Source organism: Lepisma saccharinum, chromosome 18 (genome assembly GCF_977018435.1).
Source record: "Lepisma saccharinum chromosome 18, izLepSacc3.1, whole genome shotgun sequence".
NCBI lineage: Eukaryota > Metazoa > Arthropoda > Insecta > Zygentoma > Lepismatidae > Lepisma > Lepisma saccharinum.
The window spans coordinates 55,623,706-55,645,062 of record NC_139246.1 but is presented as its reverse complement, the minus strand read 5'-3'; the positions used below and the strand labels follow the sequence as shown (position 1 = coordinate 55,645,062).

The following is a 21,357-nucleotide window of genomic DNA, read 5'->3' as shown; positions in this document are numbered from 1 at the left end:
AGCTTCACTTCTCTTTTGTGGGCTTTGGATTTTCTGGAGGAATGTGTATATATATAATATTTATACATGTGTGTGTGTGTGTGTTGGTGTGCGTGCGGGTGTGTGTGTGTGTTTCTTAATTTATGTCATTTTCCTACCTGGATGAAATTACTGGGCACTCACAAAGGAACCCGCATGTACAGAGAAGGGACCTAACGGTTGATGCTGTGATCATGAATTCATCTCTTGCCACCGTGAAGCAAAGTATATTGGAAGACATTTGTAATATTACACGGTATTTGGGAGGGGGGCAGATTAACATTACAATATTAATCCTATTTATAATTAGAAGTAGCCCACTTACATTATTAAATCATTCCATGTAAATCATTACAGCATAAGTTCCTTTTCTTAAATTATAATTTTATCAAGTTAAGAATACCCAAAATATACTTGTAAGAACATAAATACTCTAGTTCGGACTAAAACTGAAATTAAAACAATACTGTGGTACATCTGGAGCCAATAATACAACAATTTTAACTGTTTTACATGGTATAAGGGGGGACTCTAGAGAAGATACTCCAAAGTCAAGCGGACTACCCTATGCTGCCATGTTACAGGCCAACGAGGCTCTGGCGCCTATGTTGTGTCGCCTGTCGCCCATGTATATTTATGATTGTCCCTTCATCCATTTCAACTTGTCGCCTCACCATCGTTGCAATTAGCTGGCTTCCCAAATGGTGTCGTTGCCTTGTAATCCAGGTATCCTGGGTTCAATACCCTGTGAGGTCAAGTGGCACAGTTGTTCAAACTGTATGTCCATCTCGTTTAGTCTTCATAAAGTGGTTTAGAACAACAATTAATCTCAGGGCCTCCCCCATGGCGCAGTGGTAGCGTCATTGCCTTGTAATCAAGGGGTCCCGGGATCGATACCCGGTGGAGGCACAAGTGGTTCGGATCCCACTTTAAACTGTAGGTCCAGTCCCGATTAGCCTTACTGTGCATAAAGTGGACTTAAAACACCAACTCAAACCAAACAACAATTAATCTCAAATAGCCAAAAGTGACAGAAACTCAACGTTAAATAAACCTAATCAACCAATCATTAATGATTTGACACGGTCGTGCCAGATTCAACCATAATAATAATCTTAATAGTCATAAGAATATATTTATCTCAATACAAATTGATAATGAGCAACATGAGACTGTATATTGGTATACGCGTGATACCTCCCAGGGCTCGAGAAAACATTAAGATTTGCAGTAAATAGAAACAAAAACACAGAACTTACGTTTTAACATATGAATTCAGAATCTATTTATCTTGATTATGCAATTTTAAAAGAACCAAAGTTATACATCATAACGAAACCTGTGACGAAACTCTCAAAAAAAATCACAGTAACAGCACAATCTTTCTCTCATGTACTTCCATTAATCTCGTCACTTCCAGCACAAGATTCATATCTATCAGGCGGGATGGTGTACTTCAACAGTCTGTTCATACGTCCGGGAAGGACATGTCAGATTTTATATTTCCACTCTCTTTTTTTTAATAAGATCTAACTTCACAAGGCATGACATTCACCTCGGTTTTCTCTCAATTATAAACATGTGTGAAAATCACGCTACCCTGGATGGTATTTCCTAAAATGCATTATTTACTTAATTTGTAAGGAACAGAATATTTCGTACAAAATATTTTCTTTTGTTTCTGTGTAAGAGCCGCCATCTACCGTAAATAATTAGCATGCACAAGCTGTCATCACGTTTGTCTCTGTTTAACACTCCTCAATGCTTCGCATGTTCTAAAGTAAACACATATCTTTGTCCGTAAGCACTGGGACATTCTCGTAACCACAGACACGCGACCTCCAAGTTCGTGCAATGTTCAGTTTATGTTGTACACGAGTTTGTCAAAAGTGTCTCGACTTGAGAACAAGTGACATACAGATCGTCCTGAAACCATGTGTCTGTTAGCAGTAAGTATGTTCAAATTCTTTGATTGCACATTGCACCATAATCACTGTAACGTAAACAAAACTATTCTGTTTATCGAACCAAATAAATGGGTTTTGCTATATATATGTTTTAGTGCCTTCACTGTGCATGTAGAGGGACCGAGGTGAGTTGCCTGTAGGGGTGAGTTCACAAAGTGTGTTTTATTCCTATCAGATGAGAAATGACGACGTTGCAGGTTACCGGGAAAATGCGCCATAAGTTGAGCGTCTTGTTCCCGAAGTTTCTAGTATGTGACAAATAACATAATTTCCTATTTGCTAAGTAAATTTTCTCGACTCCTAATTATATTCTTTCTGATACATTTTTTAAAGTAACTAAGCATGTAGAGTATCATAAGGCTATCGAGATGACTATGCTATGTTGTATCGATATTACAATTCAGATACTTTGTCAAGTTGCATTGTTTATCAGCCGAATGACCAGAAATTCCAATGTGATGAAGGAGGTGAGTCGACAAGGGGAAAGATTTGGCGATATTGTCTACTCGCCCCACCAAGCGAATATCCGTTTCCCTAAACGTCTTTGCCCCAAAAATATTTTTCCTTGATTGTATTATTTTATTCTGTTTGATAAAAAAGAATATCACTATAATGTACAATGCATACATTTAACACATATTTATAATTATTGTATTTTACATTACAAAGGTTTAAAATTTTGTGTCCAAGAAATAAGTGCAAATTACGCTGTTGATATTAGGGTAACGGATTGGTCTTCCGTGATCGATTGTACCCCCTGCAACCCTCGATCCTTATTATATTCATGGGCATGGTACTGTATGTACTCTTATTATCTTTGGGAGGCATAGTGCAAACTATACCAATATCATATTACGTCAAAGTATCCCTGCGCTAACCACGTGTGCCCTTCCTGATTCTGTAATCTCTAGTGTTACTATAATTTAATCAAGGTGATCCGGGTACAATTCCCGGTTTAGGCACATTGCAGAGTGGTTTGGATTTCAATCCAATGGTTCCGATTAGCGTGAGTATAAACTGGAGTTCCTTATGTATTTATGTTTAATTTTTGTTACTTTAAGCATCCGTTCTACCTCTCAAGTTTAATGGAGAGATTGAGATGATTTAGTGAAACAGATGAAGAAACAAGCGCCATGAATAGTCGTCCCATGATTCGAATCTAGGACCCCTGATTTCGAAGCGCGCAACGGTCATGCCTAGTGCTCGGAAGTTGAGGAAAAATCCTTTTTTTTCTTAGTGTCCGAAGACGAAGCCCAACATAATATACCGTAACGCAACTCCCATGCTGCGTTTGGGATCGAACCTAGAACCTCTAGATTTAATTGGGTGATGTAGCTATTCCTCATTCATCTCTCAGGTAGTTATCACTCGCTTGGCCTAAATGTGATAAATGCAAGAGGTTACCTTTTAAAGGAATGGCGATAGAAATTAGCTTAGATTGAATATGGGTTTTATACTCTCCATGACTGAACCGATGTGGATTGGTTAAGGAAAGGATATCACTTGCCTTACAAATATATGGAGATTGTTCCTAGCTTGTCCTCTCAACTATCACTTGTCTCTTGTCACACACCATCGTCCAATAGTCGTTCCCCACTTTGCTCCTCTCTCACAATCCGTAGTCCTTACTCTCTCTCCTATTCTCGTCAACTGATCACACCTCCTGACAATTCCAACACTCATGCCACATACGACTTCCAAGTCAATCACCCGACCTTTGCCTGATTACTTATTCAGCATTCCTTTCTCTGATACCTGCTATGCTAAGACTTTATACATCCTACCCAATACCTTGGGTACGATACGCTCCTCTACCCCCTAAAGAAAATCTTTTGATTTTCACCTAAAGATGAAAGATTTAAAGTTGTATTCCATATCGATCCTTTCTATGGAGAGATTTTTTTTTTATTATAAAATATAGTGTACTAAAAATATTGTAATAACATACCATTACCCAGAATATATGTAAATGGAATAATATAGGTCCTGAAAATATAGATATATCACGAGTCCCGATAGAAACAAAGAGAAGAAAAAATACATGTCTGCGTAAAGCATAAAAGGTAAACACTGGCACGTGAGTTTGTTATGCTAACTTGACAATCTGCTCGTGCGCGTATTCATTGAGAGGCTTACGCTACACTTCTGAGTTCCAATACTACATGATGACGTAGCGAACTCCGTGCATAAGCATGCAATACTCTGACACCACGTGAGAAAATTATAAAAGCATTGTTCCACAAGAATGGATCTTGTCAAAATTTATGTCTCAATGACACACTAGCGAAGTAGTGTAATCGATCCTGCAAGCACTGACACTGTACAACACTGTTGTGTATTTGGATGTTAATATTTACAAAATCGGCAAAGTTTGTGATACTCATCCGAGTTACACTTGCACACATATGTCACTATCGATGTAAATTTCACCGTCTCTTACTTTATTGTATCATTTAAATATCGCTGTCGTTTTTATTTATAATATATGTCAACTATCACAATAAATATTTAATTAGAAAATTTGAAGTTAATCAAAATATATACACTGTATCAATAACTGTCCTTGAATAATAATATATGTACATGAATTTATGTATTTGAAAATAAGAATATAATAGTGTTCGATAGATAAAATCACAGCACTAACATTTGTCCATAAAATAATCCTTGAGTTATCCTGATTCTCATAAAGAGTTCAAGTAAAATACCATAATTTTACTCTTGTTATCATCAATTAATAGTCTCTGCGTATAGCAATGAAGTTTCTTCTTGAACCAAACCACGTATATATGTATATATTAGTTCCTTGTGGCCGTGAAAAATGTTTTTCACTTTGATGCATTAACTTTGCAGCTACAAATATTGTCATTGAAGAAAAATGTATAGTAGAGAACTGCATATCGTGGAATTGTGAATGTGAAGTATTTAGTTGTATGTAAATATTCCTTCAAATCGATGTATGTATTATCAGCGTTGAATATCAGGTCTCACTACTACTTGACTTTAGTAGGAGTTAATTAGAATAGAATGAAGGAGATCCATGTTAAACGATTTGGTGCTTATCAACTGATTTTGCTGAACTGCGTAATTAAAATGGATGAAAGGTCTAATTGTAATTCATGTTTCCACGTGTCGAAAAATTAGAAGAAAAATCTCAGAAATAAAAATCTTGAGAAATTCTCAAAAAAAAAATCGTAGGACAAATAATTTCTCTCCGTCCTTCAGGTGTAATTCGTGTTGATTTCTTATTTCTCCAAGGTTTTAGCTGGTGATCATCTCTTGACGTTGACATCTGTGAAAAAGTTGAACTGAGGACTGTTAACATGGTTTCATAATATTGTTAAAATGTTCATTTCACCGTTGAAATTTGAATTATCTGTGAGGCAATTCAGGTAGGTTTTGGAAAGGAAATTTGCATCATATACCGAACAGGCATTTCCTCCTGATCGTTAGTGTAATGTTGTTTGTGAGAGAACTTAATATGTCGGTATGTGTAGAGGTTTTGTTGAGACAAGGGCGCCTCTAAGTCACCCTTATTTTAAGAAAGTAGTACTTGTAAATATTACAAGTATGAAAAAATCTTGTAGTTGAGGGTTGTTATGTTTGAGGAAATGGAATTTGAAAAGGAGTACCGATTCAGTCATAACATTTATTCTTACTATAAATTACCCAAATTCTAATTAATGCCATCCTTTACACACCAAATATAATTAGAATCTTGAAAAGAGAAAAATAAATAAATAAATATAACTACTAATAATTACTAAAAGCAATTGAACTTTATATATGAATTGAACGTAATATTGTAAATACTCTTGAGAGTGTTATGAGTGTATACTGTAGACTACTGGAAATTTAAATTATAATTGGTTTCTGAATATATATGAACGCTTAATTTTACTGAAATCAATATCAATAGCAATTGAATGAAATGAAATACTTTAAATATTACCTAAAAAAATAATGTGCTGATCAATCGTCCTTCTGTTAGTATAATATTGATAAAATATCGTCATTAATAAAGATTAATTGTAAAATTTCCTTTGCACTTGCTAATATTGTCCACATAAATTGAAATACATAAGATAATATTCTAAGAATCCGAAATTTCGTTGTCCATTATAGACTCTTTCTCCCTTAATGATATTGCAATTAGCCTAAGAATATTCAAGGAAAATAATATACAATTGTGTATACAAAAAAAATATGGAGAGAAAAAAAAAATGAAAGTTGACAATTGGTAGTGTGTAACTATATGTATATGCACCTAACATTAAATGATATAAAAATGAAAAGTTAATTCCAATATAGATTCCAAATGTTGTCTCACAAAGAAATAGCGTTCTGAACAGACATAAAATTCCATGTTCCCTCGTATCTTTCGAGCTGATAACCTGAGTTGAAAGAATGCTCTGCCGGCAGTTTATTCAGTTCCCCGGCTAATGTGGAATGTGAGATATCTGCGGTTTAATTTGCAACGTGTTGGTTACTTCATGTCAAGAGAGAATGTTGCTCCTGCCGATGTAGGTAGATATCGTTGCCGCAAGAAACGAATAGAATGCCTAACTTGCATATTTCGTTAGTTGTTCTGTCTTTCTGAATGTAACTCAAGTTTCCCCATTGCTTAAAGAGGAAGGACATTTCCGTTGCACCCTGGTTGAACTTTATCCTTTTGCTGACGACAGATAATTTACCATGAAGACGTTCGAAGCTGATTTTCGATATCGTTTTCAGAATGTGTAATACATGTGAGGGAAATTTTAAGTGGGAATTTTACAAGATGGGAAATTTCTACCATGCGGAAAAAAAATTAGGAAGTACTCTAAGTAACTTGATTATAACATTCAATAAATTAATTGAGTCATATTTGGAATGAAGTGTTCCAAATTAGATGGATCAATGTAATGTATATGTTTAATGAAAGATATTTTACTTCTTCAAGACTGTCTTAATTCATCTCATGACTGTGTCGTGAAATTGTTAATAAAATCTGACAAGTGGCTGCTGATAACTCATGATCGTAACTGTATTTGTAAAATACTACTTATTTCTCCTATGCTCTTAATTGACTTATTACTCTTCATATTAGATTTGAAATCTAGCTTTTATGTAAAGTTATGTAAGAAAAATATACAAAATAATTAAATCTCAATGTAAAATGCGTATAATTATAAAGGTAATCTTAATATTTATATTATTTCCATGTGATACATTTTATTTAAGCTTTATAAATATCAAAGAACTCAATATGTTCACTATTCTCTTCGTTATTATTATTATCTATATTAGAATTCTTATTATCGCAATACTTATTTAGTTATTATTGATCTGTAGCTCATTTAATTGAATAATTTACTGGCTGTATGCCTAGTCAGCTCTTATTATAACTGTTCTCTTTATTTAACGTTATTTAAATCTTATAAAACTGATAATCTCATATTTCTGTCATTTATTTAGTTATTAAAATTATAAATGTAATTAACTTAAATTTAACAATTGAAATATTAAAATGTATACTTGTTTAAACCCTATTTTGACTAACCACGCTAAATCATAGAGAATTTTAATTCTCATTTTCCTTACCGAATGTGTTTAACACATTTTATTCATAAAAAATACTAAAGTCTATTATTGACTTACACTATTTATCTTTTGTAGTTCACAAAAGATTATTTCCATCAGTTCTCTGCAGGCCTACAGAAATCTGAGGAAAATTCCTTGCGCGCAATTTATATTCATCACCATTCCCTTTGTTCACTATCCGTGAATACAATAATATTAATTATTATTATTTTTGCGCGTTACTGTACTTGTTGTTCATTATTATGAAACCTCGAAGTCTACGTGTTATAACTAATGATTTTAGTGTGGTAATAACTAGTTTTACACTTCCGTGCAATTATTAAGGGCTAACAATAATATTTCACATAATTTTAGTGTTTGTTAGTTTAAAAATATATTTGCAAGATGTAAAATTTATTTAGTGCATCAGAGTACTGAAAAGGAAGTTACGTACAGGGTAAAAGGTATGTTCTCACTCATTCACTCCTGACTGTTCCTGTTCTTCAGTCTCATCCTCACCATTTACATTCTCATCGCCGCTACCGTGTTCCGAAGCGTAGTATTTCTTCAATCTCTGGATCGAAATTGAGTCGACGACTGTCTGTCCCCGTTTTGTCTTATATTCCACTTTGTAAACATTGGGATTTTCTTTTGCTATAATTTTACAAGGTCCTTTATATACTCCCGAAAAGCATTTAGCGGTGTGTACACGATGACTACCATCGTATACTAGAACCAATTCTCCTGGCGTAAATTCAATGGACTGATGACGTTTATCGTAGTACTTTTTTGCTTGTCGGTGGCGTTTCTGTAAAGACTCATAAGCTGCTTCTCGTGCTTTTTCGAGAATCTTGAATCTCATCTCGTTGTTTACATTCACACTGGGCGTTAAATGTAGTCCGCTCTCCCAGACTAATCTAGGCGTAAATCCATGAAGAAGAAAAAATGGACTGTTCTTCAAATTCTCCTGGTAATTAACATTGTACGACCACACTGCCGATTGCAAGTATAAAAGCCAGTCTGTGTGTTTTGAGTTCACGAAGTTTTTCATAAGTCCCTGTAAAATAGCATGTGATCGTTCCAATAATCCAATTAAATTGTGATTAGCTGCTGGAGCGAATTTCAGATGGATTCCACATTTCTCCGATAGTTCTTTAAATAAACTAGCTGTGAATGAAGTACCTCTGTCCGTATCTATACGAGAAGGACAACCAAAGCGTAAAATTACATTTTCAAAAAGGAAGTTAGCTGCTGTCTCACTTGAAGTATCTGCTACTGATTGAGCAATTAAAAATCGAGTACCATGATCGATTGCACTAAGTATATATTTATGGCGGAGCAAACCACTTGGTGGATACGGTCCGCTAAAGTCTAAAGCGATTCTATCGAATGGTTTCTGTGAGTTGAACGTTAAAAGTTCTCCATATGGCGCTCCTTTTATGCGCTTATTCTGCTGACAAATTACACACTCCTTGACCATTTTCTGAATATGGTTCTTCATAAATGGAAAGTAAATCCTATCTAGTGCATTCTTGTATGTTTTAGTGAAGCCGTAATGCGCTCCTCCAGCTGGTAAACTATGCAATGTCTCAATAACAGTGTTGCGAAGTGACTTCGGTATGCATAATATTTTTTTAGTCGTAGCTCCCAGTTTATGTTGTCTATAAAGAAGTCCATTTTCCATAACATAATAGCAAGCTTGCCTCTGCAGGGAGGGGTTGGGTGGGTTGTTGCCCCCCTCGTCTTCTTTTCCTTCCAAAATATTAATGATATTTCCAAAAAAAGAATCCTCTCGTTGGTGTATAGCAACATCAATTGTCTCATCTAACAATAACAATGTACGTGGCTCTGGAAGCTCCTCGTCTTCTCCCTGTGGATCATGTTCTGTTTCTCTGCTGATAGCATCCGCCATATTTTGTGTAGTCTTACAGTGAATTGGCGTAAAATCGAACTCGGCCATCAACGTGTACCATCTAAATAATTTGTTTGAAAGTTGCGTTGAGGAGCGAATGAATGTGATTGCTTGATTGTCGGTAAATAATTCGAAATGTCTCCCCAGTAAAAAGAATCTGAATGACTTAAATGCGTATATGATTGCCAACAATTCTTGCTCGATGGTTGAAAGTCGAGTTTCATGGTCTTTTAAAACTCTACTGCAATAGGAAATAGGCTGAAAATCACCGTTCGTATTCGGTTGTAAAATCACTGCGCCAATAGCCTTACTGCTTGCATCCGTGTATACCCTTACTTCTTTTGATGGATCATATGCCATTAATACAGGAGCTGTAAGTAAAGCCTCTTTCAACCTCTCAAACGCAGTTTGCTGTTCTTCCCCCCAGAGAAATTTCTTCTTTTTTCCTATCAATTTTTGCAAGGGAAGTGCCATCTCGGAATATGATTTTAAAAACTTCCTGACATAAGATGTTAATCCGAGAAATGTGCGAACTTGTTTCACAGTTGTCGGTGTCTTATATTTCTTGATAGAATCAATGATTTTGTCATTGATCCGATAGCCAAATTTTGAAATTTTATGTCCTAAAGCAATGATCTCAGTGTAGCCGAAGTGACATTTTTCTATTGCAAGTTTCAATCCCGCGGCCTGTAAACATTGTAACATTTTCTCCAGAGTTACGAGCATTTCTTCAAAGGTATTTCCGAAGCAAAATAAATCGTCCACATAATGCGCAAAGTGATTGGGATCTAAATTTGAGCAAGCAAGGTGAATGCAACGAGTCATCGCACTTGATGAACTGACGTGGCCCTGTGGCACGACGTTCATTTGATACTGTGACATTCCTGGTATTGTAAATGCTGTATATTTCTTACTGTCCTCGGTGAGAGGAATATTAAAGAATCCGCTCTTCAAGTCTGCCGTACAGTAGTATTTCTTGCCCCCCATATTGTATAATATTTCATTGATGTTATTCACACCCAGAGCGTCAAATACAGACGATACATTCAATCTGCGATAATCCTGGCATAATCTATAACCCCCCTTTGCCTTCTTTACAAGGATAATTGGAGAGTTAAAAGGTGATTTTGTAGGAGAAATAACACCTTGCTTTAATAAAGTCTCAATCTGATCTTTAATTTCATCACGAAGGTGGACTGGAATCGGGTAGGATTTTAAGTGAAATTCTGTGTCATCTTTTAGTTGAATTCTATGTTTATAATTCGTGGCTCTACCTATATCATCCTTTGACCACGCAAAAACATGTGGATATTTCATTAAAACAGCCAAAAGTTGCTCCTTTTGCTGGGGTTCTAAATTCGGATTCACATCAAACCGACTAGGGTCCGCCCGTGCGTCACTGACGTTCCCTGACTCTTCCGTCGCGAAAACCTGTGCCTGTTCACCAATTTCATCCTTATTCTCATCATTATTGTTACTCATGACTGGCCTATCCCATGTTTCAGCTTTCCCGATAATAGTGCCTTTCTTAATTGTAACATTATAATTTAAAGGATTTGTGATCCAAATGAGATTCGAATCCGGATTAATAATTGCTCTGGCAACCATCAATCCCGTTTTCTCTTGAAACTGTAGGTCCGGTTCCAAGAGTGTTCTATCCTTGTCATATGAATTAGCCAATTTCAATGGAATGCACAAATGCATCCTGGGTTTCACTTTTATCTTTTTAGCAGCTACAAATTCTGGTTGCAAAACATGCTGTAATAAATGGGAAACTTTGATTGACACGTCAAAAGCTTTCTTATTCTCATTTTTAATTTGGTTTCTTGGAGGTGTACCGAATCTATGCAATGTAAGCTTATTTTCCTCAAAATCTAACTTAGCCTTTTGTCCCTTCAAGAAATCATTTCCTAATATAGTAATTTGATTAAAATCCTTAACAATTCTAAATGGATGAACAAATGTTTGGTTATGTATAGAAAATGGTAGCAACACAATTTCCTTAACCGTCAGTTGACTATTAGTGACCCCTCTAATCGCAGTATTTATATTAAATCGCTTGGCATTGACTGGTATGTTCTTATCTCCAGTTACCGAAATTTGACTTCCACTATCCAGGATAAACTTTCGAATTTCCCCATCTACTTTCACATTGATGTAAATCAGATCTTCAGAAGGAAAAGTAGAGACCGTTAGAGTTTTCCCCGTAGGTCCTACACCTAGGTCCCCGTCATATGCAGGTCTTACTCGTTTGAAATTGCTTCTGTTCTGACGAAAATGAGAATGATTTGTATTTACAACCTGATTAGTATGGTTATTTGGATCATCGCGCCCCTGTTGTTGCTCCAAAAATGTTCGCGGCGATGAAGATGAAAAATGCGAACGCTGAAATCGAGGGTTACCGCCATTACGCCATCGCCCCCTATGCGAGCTTTGCGACTGTGTGTCGAGATTATTATTGTGGTTGTTATGCCAAGTATTTCTATTCTGAACTCTATGATTACTATTATGATAATAGGTTCTCCTATTGTTTCTATCTCTATGTTCATTTTCTCTAACTGTATATGAGAATGATGACTCAGTGAATGAATGTTTTTTCCGATGTTCTGCAAGTGCATTTACTTTAGCCGCAAGATTCTGAAATTGCAAAACTAAATCTGACTCATGAGACTGGAGTCCCGCGTTCGACTGTAATTGATCAAGGTCTTGTTGTAGTGCATTTAATCTTTCCTCGATCTCCCGATTAGCCTGAGAATAACTTATGTCAACATGACCATTGACCGTGCGCTGCAACGTGATAGCTTGCTGAGTCGGCATGTAGGCTCGACTCGATTCAGAAAATGACAGAGCTTTCATTGTCTCGCATTCAGTTTCTAAAATTTTACGTTTTTGCACGAGATATTTGAATTGTTCAACATGTTTCAGGTCTCGTAACATTTCATGCACTGAATCATATTCCCTGTTATAAACTTCTTTCATAAAGTTAGGTTGTAAACCACCGCTTATTTGCTTAATTTGCTCACTAATGTCCATGGCAGGATCTAATTTTAATAACAATAACTGTTTTTCTCTCACATATTTTGAAACAGGTTCATTTTCCTGATGGAAGCGTAATCTGATTTGTTCTTCTAATTGAAAAGTATCCCCCGGTTCCGTAAATTCTTCCACAATTTTAGTTTTTAAAGTTGCAAAATCTATATCCTGTGCTTCCTGAGTTCGACTCCAAGTATTGAACCATTCCAATGCTGAATCAGCCAAAAATGCCGGTAGCAATTGCCTTTTCTTTAAGTCATTCCACTCATTAAGAATAGCTAAACTTTCAAATTTGTCAATGAATTTTAATACATCCTCGTGAATATTACCTTGAAACTGGATAGTTTCGAGAATGTTGGGGTGAATAAATCTAGATTGCGCCATGATTCTACGATTAGCCTATGCGCAGGAAAAATGCTTGATTAGCTTAAAAGTAGCACTAAGTTGCTTGTTTTCTTTTCTCATCCCCCCGTGGCTTTGACAGGACATTATCAGCAATTCAATTGTTTACTCTCCCAAAAATTTGATAAGTTAGGTTCAACAATCGCGTAACAGAGTGACGACAGTACCGAACACATCTTTAAAATATTTAACCAAGCTTTATGCAACATCCTAATGTTAATTCTCATCTTTTCACAAGCCAATCGCCGAATAACCTAGTTAAAACTCTACTCTTATTTATTTGCGCCTTACCGCGTAGCATATTGCTAGGCCTACCTTTGCTTTCTTTTCTTGATCTTTGGTAACAATTGATAATTAACACAACGTGAAGCGCTAACAAGTGAAAATTCCGGCGCCATATCGCACGTACGTAATTTGAAAAGCTAGAAGGCTCTATTATTTTCATCATATTTCGGGATGAAATAGATGAAAATCGCAGTATTTCACGTACTGCAGTGTTTTCTCATCGCATTTGCAAAAAATGGATGAGAAACCCTAAGCAGCCTCCACCACGTAACGCAACTCCCATGCTGCGTTTGGGATCGAACCTAGAACCTCTAGATTTAATTGGGTGATGTAGCTATTCCTCATTCATCTCTCAGGTAGTTATCACTCGCTTGGCCTAAATGTGATAAATGCAAGAGGTTACCTTTTAAAGGAATGGCGATAGAAATTAGCTTAGATTGAATATGGGTTTTATACTCTCCATGACTGAACCGATGTGGATTGGTTAAGGAAAGGATATCACTTGCCTTACAAATATATGGAGATTGTTCCTAGCTTGTCCTCTCAACTATCACTTGTCTCTTGTCACACACCATCGTCCAATAGTCGTTCCCCACTTTGCTCCTCTCTCACAATCCGTAGTCCTTACTCTCTCTCCTATTCTCGTCAACTGATCACACCTCCTGACAATTCCAACACTCATGCCACATACGACTTCCAAGTCAATCACCCGACCTTTGCCTGATTACTTATTCAGCATTCCTTTCTCTGATACCTGCTATGCTAAGACTTTATACATCCTACCCAATACCTTGGGTACGATACGATACGTACATTTTGGCTCATTGAAGGCAAGAAGAAGGTGGGTTTTATTTGTCCTTTTTTGCCTCTTTCGGCGTTTTTTGACTTATTTGTCCTTTTTTAGCCTTTTTTTTAAGTCTTAAAGGCTTTTTTTTTGCAACTTCACCTTCTTTCGACTACGTTTGTACTACCCATTTTCAATTCGAATCATCATCAGTTCATCACCTCTTAAAAATCCTTTCTGTAGTAAAGAAATAAAATAAATAAATAAATATATTTTTGGACGACTGGAGCAGGTACGGTACAAGATCCTTTAACCGTAACTTGTCTGTAAGTGGCAACTTTCTCTTGTTTTGAAGCTTTCAGTTTTTTTACACTGTGTGTTCCATACCACCAGAATGAAATACAGGGTGAACATAAAGTCCCAGCCCATTTTGCAGAAATAATGTATTCATGAATGTGATATTACAACATTAGTATACAGCATATCAGTGCTGTTCAACGTGATGTCCATCAATTTCAAAACACGTTTCCCAACGGGTCAGTGTTGCTCGAAACACTGTGTCCAACATCGCCCCGGTGATGAGTTCGCATGCGTGCCTTATGCGTTGTTTGAGGACTGCCACATTTGCAACCTTACTCTTGTAGACCTGTTCCTTGATAAAACCCCATGCAAAAAAATCCAATGGTGTAAGGTCGGGGGACCGTGATGGCGAAACACGTGTGGATCCTCTTCCTATCCATCTGTCTGGAAACATGTTGTTGAGGTATTCCCGCACAGTCAAGGCGAAGTGCGGTGGTGCGCCGTCTTGTTGGAAGATCACGGAATCAAGAATCCCATCATCCTGTAGCTGTGGCTGGAGGAACAGTTGCAACATTTCGAGATAGGTGTCTGCTGTGATGGTGTTTTCTGCAAACATGAATGGCCCATAGAGTTTTTGTTTCGTGAAACCAAGCCATACGTTCACCTTGGGTGTATTCCGTTCCCATTCGGTTTGAGTTGGTGTTTTAAGTTCACTTTATGCACAGTAAGGCTAATCGGGACTGGACCTACAGTTTAAAGTGGAATCCGATCCACTGTGTGCCTCCACCGGGTATCGAACCCGGGACCCCTTGATTACAAGGCGACGAAGCTACCACTGCGACATCGGGGAGGCCTCCCGTTCCCATTCGAAAGTAGCATTCGGGTGTTCAGAAGCCCAGATACGACAGTTATGACGGTTCACAGTTCCACAGGTGTGGAATGTCGCCTCATCACTGAAAAGGATGTTCTCCATTAATCCATCCTGTGCTGCAGCCGCGCAGAGTTCGTAGCACACGTCTTTCCCTACAGCGTAATCCTCCGGTTCCAGTTTGTGGACAACCTGGAAGTGGTACGCTTTCTTTTTTAAGGTGTAGTGCAACACTTTCCACACCGATGATTGAGGTATCACCAGTTCTCGACTGAGGCGACGAGTTGGTGCAGTGGGACTACGCTCAATGGCTTCACGGATACGTGCTGCTGTATCACCCGACATCGATGGTCGACCTGTACGTTGCTCATCGAGTACAGATCCGGTGCGCATAAATTTGTTCACCAGTTTTCTGATATTACCTCGTGTTGGAGCCTCTCGTCCACATTTTCTACGAGACGTCTCCCTGACCTCCTCGAATGTCTGACCACGCAAACGTGCCGTTACAATCACAATTCGTTCTTCTGTTGTTAGCATCTCCTCGAAGTATCATTCACCTGAAATATAAAAACCATGCATTAATTATTTCTGCAAAATGGGCAGGGACTTCATGTTCACCCTGTATGTAATTAAAACTGAAGTTGTTAATTAATTTGGATCACATTTATACGTCCTTTTTTCCGTCTTAAGTCCTTTTTTTATATTTTTAGGTATTTTTATAGGTATTTTTGTGGCAATTTATAGGTCTTCAACGTCCGAGCCATAATCATGACTCTACTACAGCTTTATAACAACTTCCTTGAGAGTTTTCCTTTTGCAACCAATATTGTGGTTTCATGAATGTCATATTAATAAAATAGTATTCTGTTTTAGAAAATAATATAATAACCATACTAAACTAACTACATGATATCTGAATCATCGTAAAATCTGCGAATTACAGTGTTCTTTCACCCCGGCGCTGTTAGTACGTACAATGGCAATGGGAAACCTATATCCTTTGCAAAATCACCATGGACTTGGAGGAAGGGAAATCGACAGAGAGTACGTTTCAAACACGTTCGTCATAGAATTTTGTCGTTACCAAACAAAGGAAATGCCTCTATGTGATATAAAAACCCTCTAAAACCTTTAAAAATACATAAAAACCTAAAAAAGGCTTGATTTATGCGCAAATAGCTAAAATAGGTACTAACAAGCACAATTCATCAGTTGTCGCTTTTTTGAACGAAACGCTGGCATAACTTATTATTTCTTACATACCTGTAAAGGTAAATGAGTAACATTTAATGTGATTTTCTTAATAAAAGAGGACTTTGTATTCCAGGGAACATTTATTGCAATAATCATGAATGTGGCTGTTGTATGCGTATCGGCAGAAGGCTATGGTACACCAGCGGTTGATTATCACGTGAGTTAAGAAACAATACTTTTATTACTTGGAAAATAAGGTGCGAATTCACACAATGTCACATAATGAAATCCTGTGTGGCACACATTATATCCTGTTATAAATTTGTTATATAATATTAAATGTACAAAACAGTAATTTTGCTTCCAGTATTATATGGATATGATACTTGGTCCAAATGAAGACTCTTTTTTTTAAAAAAAAATAGACAGATGAGTGGACAAGGTTACACAATTTAAAACTACATAATTTGTATTCATCTCCAGATGTTATTAGAATAATTAAATCAAGAAGACTTAGATGGTCAGGCCATGTTGCACGAATGGAAGAGGAAAGAAAAGTTTACAAGAACCTTGTTGGGAAACCTGATGGTAAGAGACCTGTAGGAATGCTAAGACGAAGATGGAGGGGTAACGTTGAGATGGACCTAAAGGAAATTGGTAAGGTTGGAAAACATTGGATTGATTTTGCCCAAGATAGGGTCAATTGCTATAGCCATGAACATTCGGGTTTTAGAATGGTAGAGAGTTAGTTAGTTAGTCTTTAGTATAGCCATACATACACAATTCCATTTTCCATATATCCTATGGATGTTTGTCGGGTGTTGTACGGTGATACTCTGTGTATTGAGAATTCAAATTCTGCGTGGTTACCTATCTTATGAACTTTGTGAATGCTTTACATATGCTAAGTTTTTATTTGCAGGACCGTCTTGTACAGTCACGGACACTTCTGGGTTATAACAATTCAATTGACTTTCAATGGAATCGTTACAACCCAGAAGTGTCCATGACTGTACAGTATACAGGTTTTACTCAATGACGGCTGGCATGAAATCGACCAGTTCTCACCCAAGCAAGCAAGGAAGACTTCATAAGTGAATGCCCATTTAGCTAAAGTATGATTGCTGCCCACAAAATATTCCCCCTTCCAACACTCGACTAATTTCTTCTGACGTCATTACTGCTTTGATTTCTGCATGTGCTAGTTCTAACTTGAAACTATTATGTAGTATTTCGAAATTTTTGTCTATACTTCTATCACAGTTTTAGTGATTGTGCAAATACACAATATATGCATGTACTCATTTAAGTCATAGAAATGGGAACTTGTGATTGTTTGAAAAAAATATAATTTTAATTAATAATACAATACAACATAATTAGAATACGATTCGTAACATATTTCAAAGCGCAATTCCAAATCTATTTACAATATAAAACTCACTTCTTAGTTTGTACACGAGGATGGAGTATCAATTGCATTGTGGTGTGTCACATTTCTTTATTTTAAACTAACTGATTACCCGGCGTTGCCTGGGTATTTATTTATAACAATCTTCTATTAGACAGGAAAATAATGAATTCTAACTATAGTGTAAAATGTAACTACTTTATTTACAGATATTTGATAGTATAAGTACAGTATACAAATTATAATGTAAAATCTTTTACAAACTCACTATAATATTAATTGAACTCAAAACTTGATTCTAAACAGCATTTTAAGTTTCACCTCCAGGAGCAAGAATAAATAAATTGAACGGCATTGGGAGTGTCACTAGTCATCTTAGCGTATAGATTCCACACAATATCGGTCGTTTTCGATTATTTTTACATGTCACCACCTTCCCACCCCAACCCCTAGGGCTGCCAGGGGGATATTAACCCCACAGTATTTATTTGCAGATTGCAAGTGATATGTGTACAAAGTTTGGTTGAAATCGCTCCAAGCGTTCAAGAGTTGTGCCGGAACAAACATGCATACATATACACACATACATCCATTTTTATATATATAGATTATTTCTGGTCACAGAAATTGATAACAAGACAAATTTGATGTCACTTCCGGAATACAACTACAATTCTTTGCTTTGTAGGAAACAATGCCACAAAACATGAATCCAGTTTCTTCCGTTGTAACCTAACACTTTCTCCTGTGTTAAAGGGGAATCTTTTCCATGTATATCTGTCCCGGCAATCTCTGGAGCAAGTAGTAACTCGACAGGGCACGACCAATGAACGCGTGAGAGGAAAAAAGGGACAGTTACCAGCCTTTACAGCAGCGTATACTGCATCGCTCCGCCCACTCGCTTTCTCCCCTTCTCTACCGTTACCGGCCCGGCTCCACAGATTTCCGGTATAGAGAATAGTACACCCTGTCCCAGCTAACTGTGAAGCAAGGCTGCACATAGCGTCAGAGAAGTTAGGGAAATCGAGTTGACAGAGAGAAGCAGTAAACGCTCCTGAGAAGGCAGTCGCTTTACCCCACTCCATGCAATTCCGTTCCTCTCACGTGTTCATTGGTTGAGCTGTGTCGCGTCAGTACTTGCGCAGAGACTTGATTTCGTTTGCCTGATCTACAGTTAGCTGGGACAGAGTATAGCTCTACTTTTTCTTCACTTTTCTCTGAATCGTCATTGTTTTTCTATGAGCCCGGTCTTGTTCGCTTCCATTTTTTTGCTCTCTCTGTACTCACGCGTCTGATTGGTTACACGGTGCAACACCGACTCGTCTACCTCGTTTATTTCGTATCAAGCAGTGTATTTGGTGTCTGCACCGTTTGCACTACGTTGTGGAGCGGTGTAATGTGTGGTGTATGGTCACGTGGTGCGTGCTGACTAATGAAATGAGAGCAGCAGACCATGGGCGGAGTTTAAGCTCTTGCTTTGGGGGGCAGACTCTGGGAGAAGCATATGATTTTATAAACTAGAGGATATTCAATAACCCTCAGGTATTGAATATCCCCTAGTTTATAACGGGTCCGCAGGCCTTCCTCCGGAAATTAAAAAAAAAACAACTTGAAAGCACTGAGTTTTATGCCTTTTAGATTTGAAAATGTTAAATTTCCTCGCTTAAGTAAACAAATGTTAATTAGTATATTGGTTGTCAGTTTTAAAAGAAGCAAAACAGTACGATTATTGCATTCCATTATTTTTTTATTGATACAAAACTCGTATTACTCTTAAAAAGTTACGGTACAATAGTAAGCTTCAGAAATTTTAGAAAAATTAAATGGAAAAGTTCTTTCGATGCCTCAGCAGTAACTGTTGACTCAACACAAAGTCATTTTACGTTTTTCTTTCTTCAAACTGTACACGTCAATCAAATCGTCTAAGGCCCGCTATTGCGGCGCAATTACCGCACGTGCCATCATGCCAAACGTCAAGATTTGCGGTATGGCTTCATAACAAAAATGTAGTAACTGAACTTAATCATGTGTTATTTTTTAATCTCTTTTAAGTTTGGGGGCCAGCCCCTCCAGAACTCCGCCTATGCAGGAGACAGACATTTGTTAAATCTTCTGAAGTTGAACACTGTTTTTCACCTACTTGGTTGAACATAATTTCCTTGCACCAGCATGACACCGGGATACACCTGCACTACACTAGTGTCGAGAAGTGCAGCGAACTAGAAGGGGCTATAGTTGACTCATCCATATCCATGTGGAATTTCTTTTTAAGCTTTTGTAATGGTGACTTATATGTATCTTCTGTTGCAGTCCTATCCTAAATACACCTACTCCTACGCAGTCAACGATCACTACACGGGTGACGTGAAGCACCACTTCGAGTCCCGCGAAGGCCACGTAGTGAAGGGGCAGTACAGTCTGCTGGAGCCTGACGGCAGCGTGAGGGTGGTGGACTACACGGCTGACCACACAGGATTCAACGCCGTCGTGCGGAAGCATGGCCCAGGTCTACACGTTGAGTCGCACGGGAAGAATCCTTCAACCAATACAAAATTCTTCGGATACGCAAGATAACACACTTATATTGTATGATCAAATTACCACCGCTGATATTTGTATAGTACAAAATTAAAGTGTTCTGTTACATATGTGTTCGTTTATTGTCCAACGCCATGATACTCCTTAAAACCAGGGTTGTTAAGGGTCCATCAACCCATAAATTGTAATGGGTTCTATTGAGTTCTTCTGCAGGACCGAAACATTTTTTCTCGCACAATTTAAATTCGGTCCAAGTTACGGATTATTTCATTGAAAAAAGGTTCCTGGACCGAATTTAAATTGAACCGGAAAAAAGGTTCCTGGACCGAATTTAAAATCAGTCCGAAAAAAGGTTCCAGGATCGTATTTAAATTGAGCCGGAAAGAAGGTTCCTGGACCGAATTTAAAATCAGTCCGAAAAAAGGTTCCAGGATCGTATTTAAATTGAGCCGGAAAGAAGGTTCCTGGACCGAATTTAAAATCAGTCCGAAAAAAGGTTCCAGGATCGTATTTAAATTGAGCCGGAAAGAAGGTTCCTGGACCGAATTTAAATTGATCTGTAAAAAGGTTCCTGGATCGAATTGAAATACTTGACAGATAAAAACGTTCTTTACGGTCCCTAACCCATTTACGCTTGCTGATTATCTCCCCTGGACCGGAATTGAATTTATTTATAATTCCTGGACCTTTAAGAACCCTGCTTAAAATCTCCATGTGCTCCATGGGACTCTTGTGGTTATATTTTCTATTTTATAAGTTAGTACAGTGACTTTTCCGGTCGAGTTGTCCAAGGAGCGGCGGCTAGCACGCCGGGAAGTTAGAGCGCATCTGCCGGCATTGTTACCCACAACGCGTCAGTGCTTCATTATCCAGATATCTTGTGTCCAGTTTGAACGTGTTTGTGTAGTGTAAAGGGCCTGTTCTTGATCAACGAAGGGTGGAACGGCGAGGAAAACTAGACGAAAACTAGGAACACGATTGGTCAAAAGTCCTTGCGCATTGCACAAGAAACAGGCATTTTCATGCCGTCTCAGTGGCCAGCTACCAAGCTTTTAAAGCCTTTTTAAAGCCATATTTCCATTA

The 21,357-nt window shown here is 37.5% G+C and overlaps 1 pseudogene across 1 annotated transcript; it reads left to right on the top strand.

Annotated features, from left to right (window-relative positions):
* The first annotated feature begins 1,902 nt into the window (after nt 1–1,902).
* LOC146002288 (cuticle protein 19 pseudogene) lies at nt 1,903–20,310 on the top strand (annotated as a pseudogene). Its single transcript, XR_014443692.1, has 3 exons — nt 1,903–1,967; nt 16,459–16,542; nt 20,047–20,310. The product of XR_014443692.1 is annotated as a cuticle protein 19 pseudogene (transcript).
* Nucleotides 20,311–21,357: the final 1,047 nt, after the last annotated feature.